General features: G+C 55.8%; 1 protein-coding gene across 3 annotated transcripts in view; it reads right to left on the bottom strand.

Annotated features, from left to right (window-relative positions):
• Positions 1–12,678, bottom strand: part of LOC132811104 (lysine-specific demethylase 6B-like) — a 53,874-nt gene that overhangs the window by 29,032 nt on the left and 12,164 nt on the right. Inside the window, exon 1 of one of the 3 annotated variants that reach the window (XM_060822765.1) lies at positions 1,069–1,087. The exons of the other annotated variants lie outside the window; for them this stretch is intronic. The gene's annotated coding sequence lies outside the window, so the exon portion shown is untranslated. Of the gene's footprint in view, positions 1–1,068; positions 1,088–12,678 lie in introns of those variants that run through there. 3 annotated transcript variants of the gene reach the window in all.

Raw genomic sequence — 12,678 nt, 5'->3', positions numbered from 1 at the left:
GGGAGGGGGCAAGGAGAGAGGGGGCAAAGAGGGAGGGTAAAAGGGCAAGGGGAGGGGGAGAGGGCAAGGGGGGAGAGCAAAGAGGGAGGGGTGAAGGGGCAAAGAGAAAGGGGAAGGGGGGTCAAGGTGGGAGGGGGAGAAGTCAAGGCGGGGGGGGGAGAGCTCAAGGCAGGAGATGGAGAGGGCAAGGAGGAAGGGGAGAGGAGGGAGGGGATCCTGGCATCGGTGTGGGGGGGGGGGGGGGGGGGGGAGTTCACAGTGTGTCTCTGTGAGCTGCTGCAATCTGGGCTCTGACCACAGGGCACACATCTCACCCCCACCCCCCACTGTGCTCCCACCCCTCCCTACCTCCACACACTCCCACCCCCACCCACCCCAACCACATTCCTTCACTCCTGACCCCCCTGCCCACCCTTACCCCTCAGTCCAGTCCCCCGCCCACACCTAGTCCTGGGGAGGGGCGACAGTCCCGGGACTAAGGTGGGGGTTTTGGGGCGGGAGTGGGTGGGGTGTCTGTCCCACTCTCGGACAATGCTCCAGCCCCGCTCGGCTGACCATGAGCTGCTCCTGACCTTGTGACCCTGATATCGATCCCCAAACCCACCTCGGGGAGGGGCAACAAACAGGAGGCTACTGTGGAGCACCCACCCCACCCCCCCAAAACATACATACACACACACACATACACACACACACACACACACACACACAGACACACTCACTCCCACACACAGAGAGACACACACTTGCACATAGAGACAGATACACATTCCTCCACACCGAGACACTCACACTGAGACACACCCACACCCATACCCCGAGACAGAGACACACACACCGAGAGAGAGAGAGAGAGAGACACACACACATACACACACACACACACACACACTCACTCCCACACACAGAGAGAGACACACACTTGCACATAGAGACAGACACACATACCTCCACACCGAGACACTCACACTGAGACACACCCACACCCATACCCCGAGACAGAGACACACACACCGAGAGAGAGAGAGAGAGAGAGAGAGACACACACACACACACACACACACACACAGTCACAGAGGGTAGGGAGGGGTCCCTCCAGTCACCAGTCTGAGGGGAGGAGGACCCAGTAATGCTGCCGCCTGGCCTGTCCCTCAGAGACACCTCCAAGAAAAGCCCGTCCTGCCCCTGACCACTCCCCCACCCCCATTCCCCCTCCCCCTCCCCAGTTTCACCGAGTCAGGTCTCTCCTGCTCACCACCCCCCCCCCCCACCAAACACTCGAGCTCCACCCCTCCCCTACGTCAGGAAGGGATTTGAAGAATCAGAGGCAGTTTCAGGTAAACATGACCAACAGGAATTTCACGGGTAACCCCTAGCAACGGGCTTGTGACGCGGACTGGGTGGTGGGGGTGAGCGCGGGGAGAAAACGGGGGCGTGGTGGGGGGGCCTATCAACGTTCCTTCTGAAACAGGAAGTGATCCGTGCGAGAGCACGAGGTGGGGGAGGGACAGGACTCTGAGAGTAATGACATGGTGAGAGAATCTTTCCCCGCTCCGTTCCCCCTCCTCCCACACCGGTCCTGGTTTCAGCAGTTCAGGGAAAGCTGTGTGTCACTCAGCCGGCTGACTCATTCGGCGAACAGTCAGAGGATGTTCCATTCCAGGCGCTGCCAGAGTCAGCAGCTCTGCACGCCCTCACCGAGCCTTAACGGGAACTGGAGCGTGTCAGAGCAAACAGGGCCACCAACCTGCTCCGAGACCCCTGCAGAAAGCGGCCCCTTGCCACAACTTGCCTCGGTTCCCCTTTTGAAAGTTCCTGTTAAATCTGCTTCCTTTTGGGCAACACTCCCCAGCTCACGGCTGCACGCTGCGTTAAAAATGATCTCCCCACACAACAAAGGATTTAGGATAACGGCGATATTTGATTAGATTACTTGACGCCTGCTTCCCCCCCACCCACCCACGCCCACACCCCACACACACACACAGACACAGAGACACACAGGGATACACACACACACACACACACACAGATAGAGACACACACACACAGACACAGTGACACCACACAGACACAAAACCTATTTTCATAATCAGAGACTGGATAGAGTAAATAGACAAAGTCTTTTCCCTGGAGTTGAGGAGTCCAGAACTAGAGGGCATAGGTTTAGAGTGAGAGGGGAAAGATTTAAAAGGCGCCTAAGGGGCAACTTTTTCTCATGGTACGAGTATGGAATGAGCTGCCAGAGGAAGTGGTGGAAGCTGGTACAATTACAACATTTAAAAGGCATCTGGAAGGGTATATGAATAGGAAGGGGTTAGAGGGATATGGACCAATTTAGGATATCTGGACAGGATGGACAGGTTGGACCGAAAGGTCAATTTCTCTACCGTACAGCTCCGTGACTCTATAACCCTCTGTCCATTGGAAATAGATCAGTTCCCAATCACTCCATCAACCAACCGAGTGAGTCAACCCAATGTCCACCAAACCTGCGTGGCTCCCACTGACCACCATGCTGGGTTCCCCAGTTGCTCATGGAGTCCCTCATCCCTGGTCCTCTTCTGGGTCAATCTCCCTTGCCCTCCCCTTCTCACCCCCTCAAGTATGGAGCCCCGAGTAAACCACTGTGCAGAGTTTTCTGTTGAGGAGTTTGGGATCAAACTGGGTATTATGATCAGTCAGTAAGAAGTTACATTTATGTAGCACCAATTGCAACAAAAGGCTTTGTCAGGGTACTAGACAGTTGATGAAATATTTAATGTGAAATGTAGGGTACTGCCTAATGGCCGGCATTGTTCCCAGAATCCTCTCTGCTGCAGAAACCACCCTATCCATGCATGCTGACCAACGGGGCAGTGTCTTCTGGGGGCCAGGTTTAACCAGGTTTGATCTTTGCAGATCAGCAAAGACAAAAATGTTTTTACCTTCCCCCCCACCCCCCACCATCCTCCGACAAGCCCAGAGCCGATTTCCAGAAGTAGACACTTGAATCTGATTCCGAAACCAAGAGAAATGCAACATTTTCTCTTACACAGAAAAACCAGAAGTCGTTGGGGCCAGGGCATTACAGGAAATGAAATGTCACACAGGCACTGCCGGAACGGGGAGTCGATTCCAGTCACCCAGTGACGCCCGTTTACAAGCAGTCACCTGATCCTGCCCCAGCATCTCCCTCACCCTGTTAGCTGCATGGAACAACACTGAGGAGGGAAGCACATGCCTCTCCCACCATCTACAAGTCACGAGTGCGATGCAATATGCCCCAGGAGCACGGCACCTACGGCAGGGGCCAGCAGAACGCACGGGCGTTGTCAATACCCTGCTGCCAGGAGTCTTTGGGACCTCTGTCGTACTCACTCATGGAATTAACTGGACTCAGAGTGGGAAAGAGACAGAAAAGGGAGGAAGGGGAACTGAAACAGGGTAAAATGGAAACTGGGGCGTGAGGAAAAGGGCGAGGGCACATCAGGCAATCGGACAGCGGAGTCTGCGCAGGCAAATGGGCTTAGGTTAGAATATCATAGTCAGCACAGACAGCGTGGGCTAGCTCCTCAGCTGTACTGTCCCAGTTTGGGCTCGTGAGATAGCAGAATGGATTCAAGGGGCTGAATAGCCTAATCCTGACTGTCTGTGCCGAACCGGACTAGCCATAGAATTGGCAACAACAGCAGGTCGGAGAGGAGGATAACTCAGCTCCTGCCTCCCCCAAACCCTGTCCACCATCGACAAAGCACAAGGCAAGACAGTGGGAGAACATGGCCCATGCGACTGGACGGGGTCAGCCCCAAAAACACTTGGGAAGCTCCTCAACATCCAACAAAAAGCAACCCCCTTCATTGGCACCACATCGAGAGACATCCACTCCCTGCCCCATTAATGCTCAGCAACAGGAGTGTGGATTATCGACAATATGAGGGAGCAATGCAGCAACATTCCTGCAAAATACTGATCAGGACCCACAGCCACATCCAGAGAGCAGCATCCTGCAGCACATTCCACTCCCAGTCACTCCCCATCCTGACGAGGGAATGCATTACCAGCCAACAAAGCTGTTGAGGCAAAACCCGCGAAGGTTTCAATCAGGACAATGAGAAACACAACCGCACTCCCAACAAACCAGGAAGGTTCCCGTAAACGCTCACCTTCACACAGTGCAATATTCCCGAAACACACTGACCCTCCCACAGTGCGGTGTTCCCGAAACACACTGACACTCCCACAGTGCAGTGTCCCCTAAACACACTGACCCTCCCACAGTGCAGTGTCCCCTAAACACACTGACCCTCCCACAGTGCGGTGTTCCCTAAACACACTGACCCTCCCACAGTGCGGTGTTCCCTAAACACACTGACCCTCCCACAGTGCAATATTCCCGAAACACACTGACCCACCCACACTGCGGTGTTCCCGAAACACACTGACCCTCCCACAGTGCGGTGTTCCCGAAACACACTGACACTCCCACAGTGCGGTGTCCCCTAAACACACTGACCCTCCCACAGTGCGGTGTCCCCTAAACACACTGACCCTCCCACAGTGCGGTGTTCCCTAAACACACTGACCCTCCCACAGTGCGGTGTTCCCGAAACACACTGACACTCCCACAGTGCGGTGTCCCCTAAACACACTGACCCTCCCACAGTGCGATGTTCCCGAAAAACACTGACTCTCCCACAGTGCAATATTCCCCAAACACACTGATCCTCCGACAGTGCGGTGTCCCCCAAACACACTGACCCTCACACAGTGCGGAGTTCCACAAACACACTGACCCTCACACAGTGCGGTGTTCACTAAACACACTGACCCTCCCACAGTGCGATGTCCCGTAAACACACTGACCCTCCCACAGTGCAATATTCCCGAAACACACTGACCCTCCCACAGTGCGGTGTTCCCTAAGCACACTGACCCTCCCACAGTGCGGTGTTCCCTAAACAGACTGACCCTCCCACAGTGCAATATTCCATAAATACACTGACACTGCCACAGCGCGGTGTCCCCTAAACACACTGACCCTCCCACAGTGCGGTGTTCCCTAAACACACTGATCCTCACACAGTGCGGTGTTCCCGAAACACACCGACACTCCCAGTGCAATATTCCCTAAACACACTGACCCTCCCACAGTGCGGTGTCCCTTAAACACACTGACCCTCCCACAGTGCGGTGTCCCCTAAACACACTGACCCTCCCACAGTGCGGTGTCCCCTAAACACACTGACCCTCCCACAGTGCGGTGTCCCTTAAACACACTGACCCTCCCACAGTGCGATGTCCTGTAAACACACTGACCCTCCCACAGTGCAGAGTTCCCCAAACACACTGACCCTCCCACAGTGCGGTGTCCCCTAAACACACTGACCCTCCCACAGTGCAATATTCCCGAAACACACTGACCCTCCGAAAATACGGTGTTCCCTAAACACACTGACCCTCCGAAAATACGGTGTTCCCTAAACACACTGACCCTCCCACAGTGCGGTGTCCCTTAAACACAATGACCCTCCCACAGTGCGGTGTCCCCTAAACACACTGACCCTCCCACAGTGCGGTGTCCCCTAAACACACTGACCCTCCCACAGTGCGGTGTTCCCTAAACACACTGACCCTCCCAGAGTGCGGTGTCCCCTAAACACACTGACCCTCCCACAGTGCGGTGTCCCCTAAACACACTGACCCTCCGACACTGCGGTGTTCCTTAAACACACTGACCCTCACACAGTGCAATATTCCCGAAACACACTGACCCTCCGAAAATACGGTGTTCCCTAAACACACTGACCTTCCCACAGTGCGGTGTCCCTTAAACACACTGACCCTCCCACAGTGCGGTGTCCCCTAAACACACTGACCCTCCCACAGTGCGGTGTCCCTTAAACACACTGACCCTCCCACAGTGCGATGTCCCGTAAACACACTGACCCTCCCACAGTGCAGAGTTCCCCAAACACACTGACCCTCCCACAGTGCGGTGTCCCCTAAACACACTGACCCTCCCACAGTGCAGTGTCCCCTAAACACACTGTCCCTCCCACAGTGCAGTGTTCCCTAAACACACTGGCCGCCCGACAGTGCGGTGTCCCCTAAACACACTGACCCTCCCACAGCGCGGTGTTCCCTAAACACACTGACCCTCCCACAGTGCGGTGTTCCCTAAACAGACTGACCCTCCCACAGTGCAATATTCCATAAATACACTGACCCTGCCACAGCGCGGTGTCCCCTAAACACACTGACCCTCCCACAGTGCGGTGTTCCCTAAACACACTGACCCCCGACAGTGCGGTGTTCCCTAAACAGACTGACCCTCCCACAGTGCGGTGTTCCCTAAACACACTGACCCTCCCACAGTGCGGTGTCCCTTAAATACAGACTGACCCTCCCACAGTGCGGTGTTCCCTAAACACACTGACCCTCCCACAGTGCGGTGTTCCCTAAACACACTGACCCTCCCACAGTGCGGTGTCCCTTAAACAGACTGACCCTCCCACAGTGCGGTGTTCCCTAAACACACTGACCCTCCCACAGTACGGTGTTCCCTAAACATACTGACCCTCCCACAGTGCGGTGTTCCCTAAACACACTGACCCTACCACAGTGCGGTGTTCCCTAAACACACTGACCCTCCCACAGTGCGGTGTCCCCTAAACACACTGACCCTCCCACAGTGCGGTGTCCCTTAAACACACTGACCCTCCCACAGTGCGGTGTTCCTGAAACACACTGACTCTCCCACAGTGCAATATTCCCGAAACACACTGATCATCCGACAGTGCGGTGTCCCCTAAACACACTGACCCTCCCACAGTGCGGTGTTCCCCAAACACACTGACCCTCCCACAGTGCAGTGTTCCCTAAACACACTGACCACCCGACAGTGCGGTGTTCCTTAAACACACTGACCCTCCCACAGCGCGGTGTTCCCTAAACACACTGACCCTCACACAGTGCGGAGTTCCCCAAACACACTGACCCTCCCACAGTGCAGTGTTCCCTAAACACACTGACCGCCCGACAGTGCGGTGTCCCTTAAACACACTGACCCTGCCACAGCGCCGTGTTCCCGAAACATACTGACCCTCCCACAGTGCGGTGTTCCTTAAACACACTGACCCTCCCACAGTGCGGTGTCCCCTAAACACACTGACCCTCCCACAGTGCGGTGTTCCCTAAACACACTGACCGCCCAACAGTGCGGTGTTCCTTAAACACACTGACCCTCCCACAGTGCGGTGTTCCGTAAACACACTGACCCTCCCACAGTGCGGTGTTCCCGAAACACACTGACCCTCCGACAGTACGGTGTTCTCTAAACAGACTGACCCTCCCACAGTGCAATATTGCATAAATACACTGACCCTCCCACAGTGCGGTGTTCCCGAAACACACTGACCCTCCCACAGTGCGGTGTTCCGTAAACACACTGACCCTCCCACAGTGCGGTGTTCCCTAAACACACTGACCCTCCCACAGTGCGGTGTTCCCGAAACACACTGACCCTCCCACAGTGCGGTGTTCCCTAAACACACTGACCCTCCCACAGTGCGGTGTTCCCTAAACACACTGACCCTCCGACAGTGCATAGTCCCCTAAACACACTGATCCTCCTATAGTGCGGTGTTCCCTAAACACACTGACCCCCGACAGTGCGGTGTTCCCTAAACACACTGACCGCCCAACAGTGCGGTGTTCCCTAAACACACTGACCCTCCCACAATGCGGTGTTCCTTTAACACACTGACCCTCCACAGTTCGGTGTTCCCGAAACACACTGACCCTCCCACAGTGCGGTGTTCCCGAAACACACTGACTCTCCCACAGTGCGGTGTTCCCGAAACACACTGATCATCCGACAGTGCGGTGTCCCCTAAACACACTGACCCTCCCACAGTGCGGTGTCCCGTAAACACACTGACCCTCCCACAGTGCGGTGTCCCGTAAACACACTGACCCTCCCACAGTGCAGTGTTCCCTAAACACACTGACTGCCCGACAGTGCAGTGTTCCTTAAACACACTGACCCTCACACAGTGCGGAGTTCCCCAAACACACTGACCCTCCCACAGTGCAGTGTTCCCTAAACACACTGACCGCCCGACAGTGCGGTGTTCCTTAAACACACTGACCCTCCCACAGTGCGGTGTTCCCGAAACACACTGACTCTCCCACAGTGCGGTGTTCCCGAAACACACTGACCCTCCCACAGTGCGGTGTCCCCTAAACACACTGACCCTCCCACAGTGCGGTGTTCCCTAAACACACTGACCCTCCCACAGTGCGGTGTTCCCCAAACACACTGACCCTCCCACAGTGTGGTGTTCCCTAAACACACTGACCGCCCAACAGTGCGGTGTTCCTTAAACACACTGACCCTCCCACAGCGCGGTGTTCCCTAAACACACTGACCCTCCCACAGTGCGGTGTCCCTTAAACACACTGACCCTCCCACAGTGCGGTGTTCCCTAAACACACTGACCCTCCCACAGCGCGGTGTTCCCTAAACACACTGACCCTCCCACAGCACGGTGTTCCCTAAACACACTGACCCTCCCACAATGCGGTGTTCCCTAAACACACTGACCCTCCCACAGTGCGGTGTTCCCTAAACAGACTGACCCTCCCACAGTGCAATATTGCATAAATACACTGACCCTCCCACAGTGCGGTGTTCCCTAAACACACTGACCCTCCCACAGTGCAATATTCCCGAAACACACTGACCCTCCCACAGTGCGGTGTTCCCGAAACACACTGACCCTCCCACAGTGCGGTGTTCCCTAAACACACTGACCCTCCCACAGTGCGGTGTCCCCTAAACACACTGACCCTCCCACAGTGCGGTGTTCCCTAAACACACTGACCCTCCCACAGTGCGGTGTCCCTTAAATACAGACTGACCCTCCCACAGTGCGGTGTTCCCTAAACACACTGACCCTCCCACAGTGCGGTGTTCCCTAAACACACTGACCCTCCCACAGTGCGGTGTCCCTTAAACAGACTGACCCTCCCACAGTGCGGTGTTCCCTAAACACACTGACCCTACCACAGTGCGGTGTTCCCTAAACACACTGACCCTCCCACAGTGCGGTGTCCCCTAAACACACTGACCCTCCCACAGTGCGGTGTCCCTTAAACACACTGACCCTCCCACAGTGCGGTGTTCCCGAAACACACTGACTCTCCCACAGTGCAATATTCCCGAAACACACTGATCATCCGACAGTGCGGTGTCCCCTAAACACACTGACCCTCCCACAGTGCGGTGTTCCCCAAACACACTGACCCTCCCACAGTGCAGTGTTCCCTAAACACACTGACCACCCGACAGTGCGGTGTTCCTTAAACACACTGACCCTCCCACAGCGCGGTGTTCCCTAAACACACTGACCCTCACACAGTGCGGAGTTCCCCAAACACACTGACCCTCCCACAGTGCAGTGTTCCCTAAACACACTGACCGCCCGACAGTGCGGTGTCCCTTAAACACACTGACCCTGCCACAGCGCCGTGTTCCCGAAACATACTGACACTCCCACAGCGCCGTGTTCCCGAAACATACTGACCCTCCCACAGTGCGGTGTTCCTTAAACACACTGACCCTCCCACAGTGCGGTGTCCCCTAAACACACTGACCCTCCCACAGTGCGGTGTTCCCTAAACACACTGACCGCCCGACAGTGCGGTGTTCCTTAAACACACTGACCCTCCCACAGCACGGTGTTCTCTAAACACACTGACCCTCCCACAGTGCGGTGTTCCCTAAACACACTGACCCTCCGACAATACGGTGATCTCTAAACAGACTGACCCTCCCACAGTGCAATATTGCATAAATACACTGACCCTCCCACAGTGCGGTGTTCCCGAAACACACTGACCCTCCCACAGTGCGGTGTTCCGTAAACACACTGACCCTACCACAGTGCGGTGTTCCCTAAACACACTGACCCTCCCACAGTGCGGTGTTCCCTAAACACACTGACCCTCCCACAGTGCGGTGTTCCCCAAACACACTGACCCTCCCACAGTGTGGTGTTCCCTAAACACACTGACCGCCCAACAGTGCGGTGTTCCTTAAACACACTGACCCTCCCACAGTGCGGTGTTCCGTAAACACACTGACCCTCCCACAGTGCGGTGTTCCCGAAACACACTGACCCTCCGACAGTACGGTGTTCTCTAAACAGACTGACCCTCCCACAGTGCAATATTGCATAAATACACTGACCCTCCCACAGTGCGGTGTTCCCGAAACACACTGACCCTCCCACAGTGCGGTGTTCCGTAAACACACTGACCCTCCCACAGTGCGGTGTTCCCTAAACACACTGACCCTCCCACAGTGCGGTGTTCCCGAAACACACTGACCCTCCCACAGTGCGGTGTTCCCGAAACACACTGACCCTCCCACAGTGCGGTGTTCCCTAAACACACTGACCCTCCGACAGTGCATAGTCCCCTAAACACACTGATCCTCCTATAGTGCGGTGTCCCCTAAACACACTGACCCTCCCACAGTGCGGTGTTCCCTAAACACACTGACCCTCCCACAGTGCGGTGGTCCCTAAACACACTGACCCTCCCACAGTGCGGTGTTCCCTAAACACACTGACCCTCCCACAGTGCGTAGTCCCCTAAACACACTGATCCTCCTATAGTGCGGTGTTCCCTAAACACACTGACCCTCCCACAATGCGGTGTTCCTTTAACACACTGACCCTCCACAGTTCGGTGTTCCCGAAACACACTGACCCTCCCACAGTGCGGTGTTCCCGAAACACACTGACTCTCCCACAGTGCGGTGTTCCCGAAACACACTGATCATCCGACAGTGCGGTGTCCCCTAAACACACTGACCCTCCCACAGTGCGGTGTCCCGTAAACACACTGACCCTCCCACAGTGCGGTGTCCCGTAAACACACTGACCCTCCCACAGTGCAGTGTTCCCTAAACACACTGACTGCCCGACAGTGCAGTGTTCCTTAAACACACTGACCCTCACACAGTGCGGAGTTCCCCAAACACACTGACCCTCCCACAGTGCAGTGTTCCCTAAACACACTGACCGCCCGACAGTGCGGTGTTCCTTAAACACACTGACCCTCCCACAGTGCGGTGTTCCCGAAACACACTGACTCTCCCACAGTGCGGTGTTCCCGAAACACACTGACCCTCCCACAGTGCGGTGTCCCCTAAACACACTGACCCTCCCACAGTGCGGTGTTCCCTAAACACACTGACCCTCCCACAGTGCGGTGTTCCCCAAACACACTGACCCTCCCACAGTGTGGTGTTCCCTAAACACACTGACCGCCCAACAGTGCGGTGTTCCTTAAACACACTGACCCTCCCACAGCGCGGTGTTCCCTAAACACACTGACCCTCCCACAGTGCGGTGTCCCTTAAACACACTGACCCTCCCACAGTGCGGTGTTCCCTAAACACACTGACCCTCCCACAGCGCGGTGTTCCCTAAACACACTGACCCTCCCACAGCACGGTGTTCCCTAAACACACTGACCCTCCCACAATGCGGTGTTCCCTAAACACACTGACCCTCCCACAGTGCGGTGTTCCCTAAACAGACTGACCCTCCCACAGTGCAATATTGCATAAATACACTGACCCTCCCACAGTGCGGTGTTCCCTAAACACACTGACCCTCCCACAGTGCAATATTCCCGAAACACACTGACCCTCCCACAGTGCGGTGTTCCCGAAACACACTGACCCTCCCACAGTGCGGTGTTCCCTAAACACACTGACCCTCCCACAGTGCGGTGTCCCCTAAACACACTGACCCTCCCACAGTGCGGTGTTCCCTAAACACACTGACCCTCCCACAGTGCGGTGTCCCTTAAATACAGACTGACCCTCCCACAGTGCGGTGTTCCCTAAACACACTGACCCTCCCACAGTGCGGTGTTCCCTAAACACACTGACCCTCCCACAGTGCGGTGTCCCTTAAACAGACTGACCCTCCCACAGTGCGGTGTTCCCTAAACACACTGACCCTCCCACAGTACGGTGTTCCCTAAACATACTGACCCTCCCACAGTGCGGTGTTCCCTAAACACACTGACCCTACCACAGTGCGGTGTTCCCTAAACACACTGACCCTCCCACAGTGCGGTGTCCCCTAAACACACTGACCCTCCCACAGTGCGGTGTCCCTTAAACACACTGACCCTCCCACAGTGCGGTGTTCCCGAAACACACTGACTCTCCCACAGTGCAATATTCCCGAAACACACTGATCATCCGACAGTGCGGTGTCCCCTAAACACACTGACCCTCCCACAGTGCGGTGTTCCCCAAACACACTGACCCTCCCACAGTGCAGTGTTCCCTAAACACACTGACCACCCGACAGTGCGGTGTTCCTTAAACACACTGACCCTCCCACAGCGCGGTGTTCCCTAAACACACTGACCCTCACACAGTGCGGAGTTCCCCAAACACACTGACCCTCCCACAGTGCAGTGTTCCCTAAACACACTGACCGCCCGACAGTGCGGTGTCCCTTAAACACACTGACCCTGCCACAGCGCCGTGTTCCCGAAACATACTGACCCTCCCACAGCGCCGTGTTCCCGAAACATACTGACCCTCCCACAGTGCGGTGTTCCTTAAACACACTGACCCTCCCACAGTGCGGTGTCCCCTAAACA

Source organism: Hemiscyllium ocellatum, unplaced genomic scaffold (genome assembly GCF_020745735.1).
Source record: "Hemiscyllium ocellatum isolate sHemOce1 unplaced genomic scaffold, sHemOce1.pat.X.cur. scaffold_2109_pat_ctg1, whole genome shotgun sequence".
Taxonomy (NCBI): Eukaryota; Metazoa; Chordata; class Chondrichthyes; order Orectolobiformes; family Hemiscylliidae; genus Hemiscyllium; species Hemiscyllium ocellatum.
The sequence above is the reverse complement of the archived record's forward strand: the minus strand, read 5'-3'. Positions and strand labels throughout refer to the sequence as shown.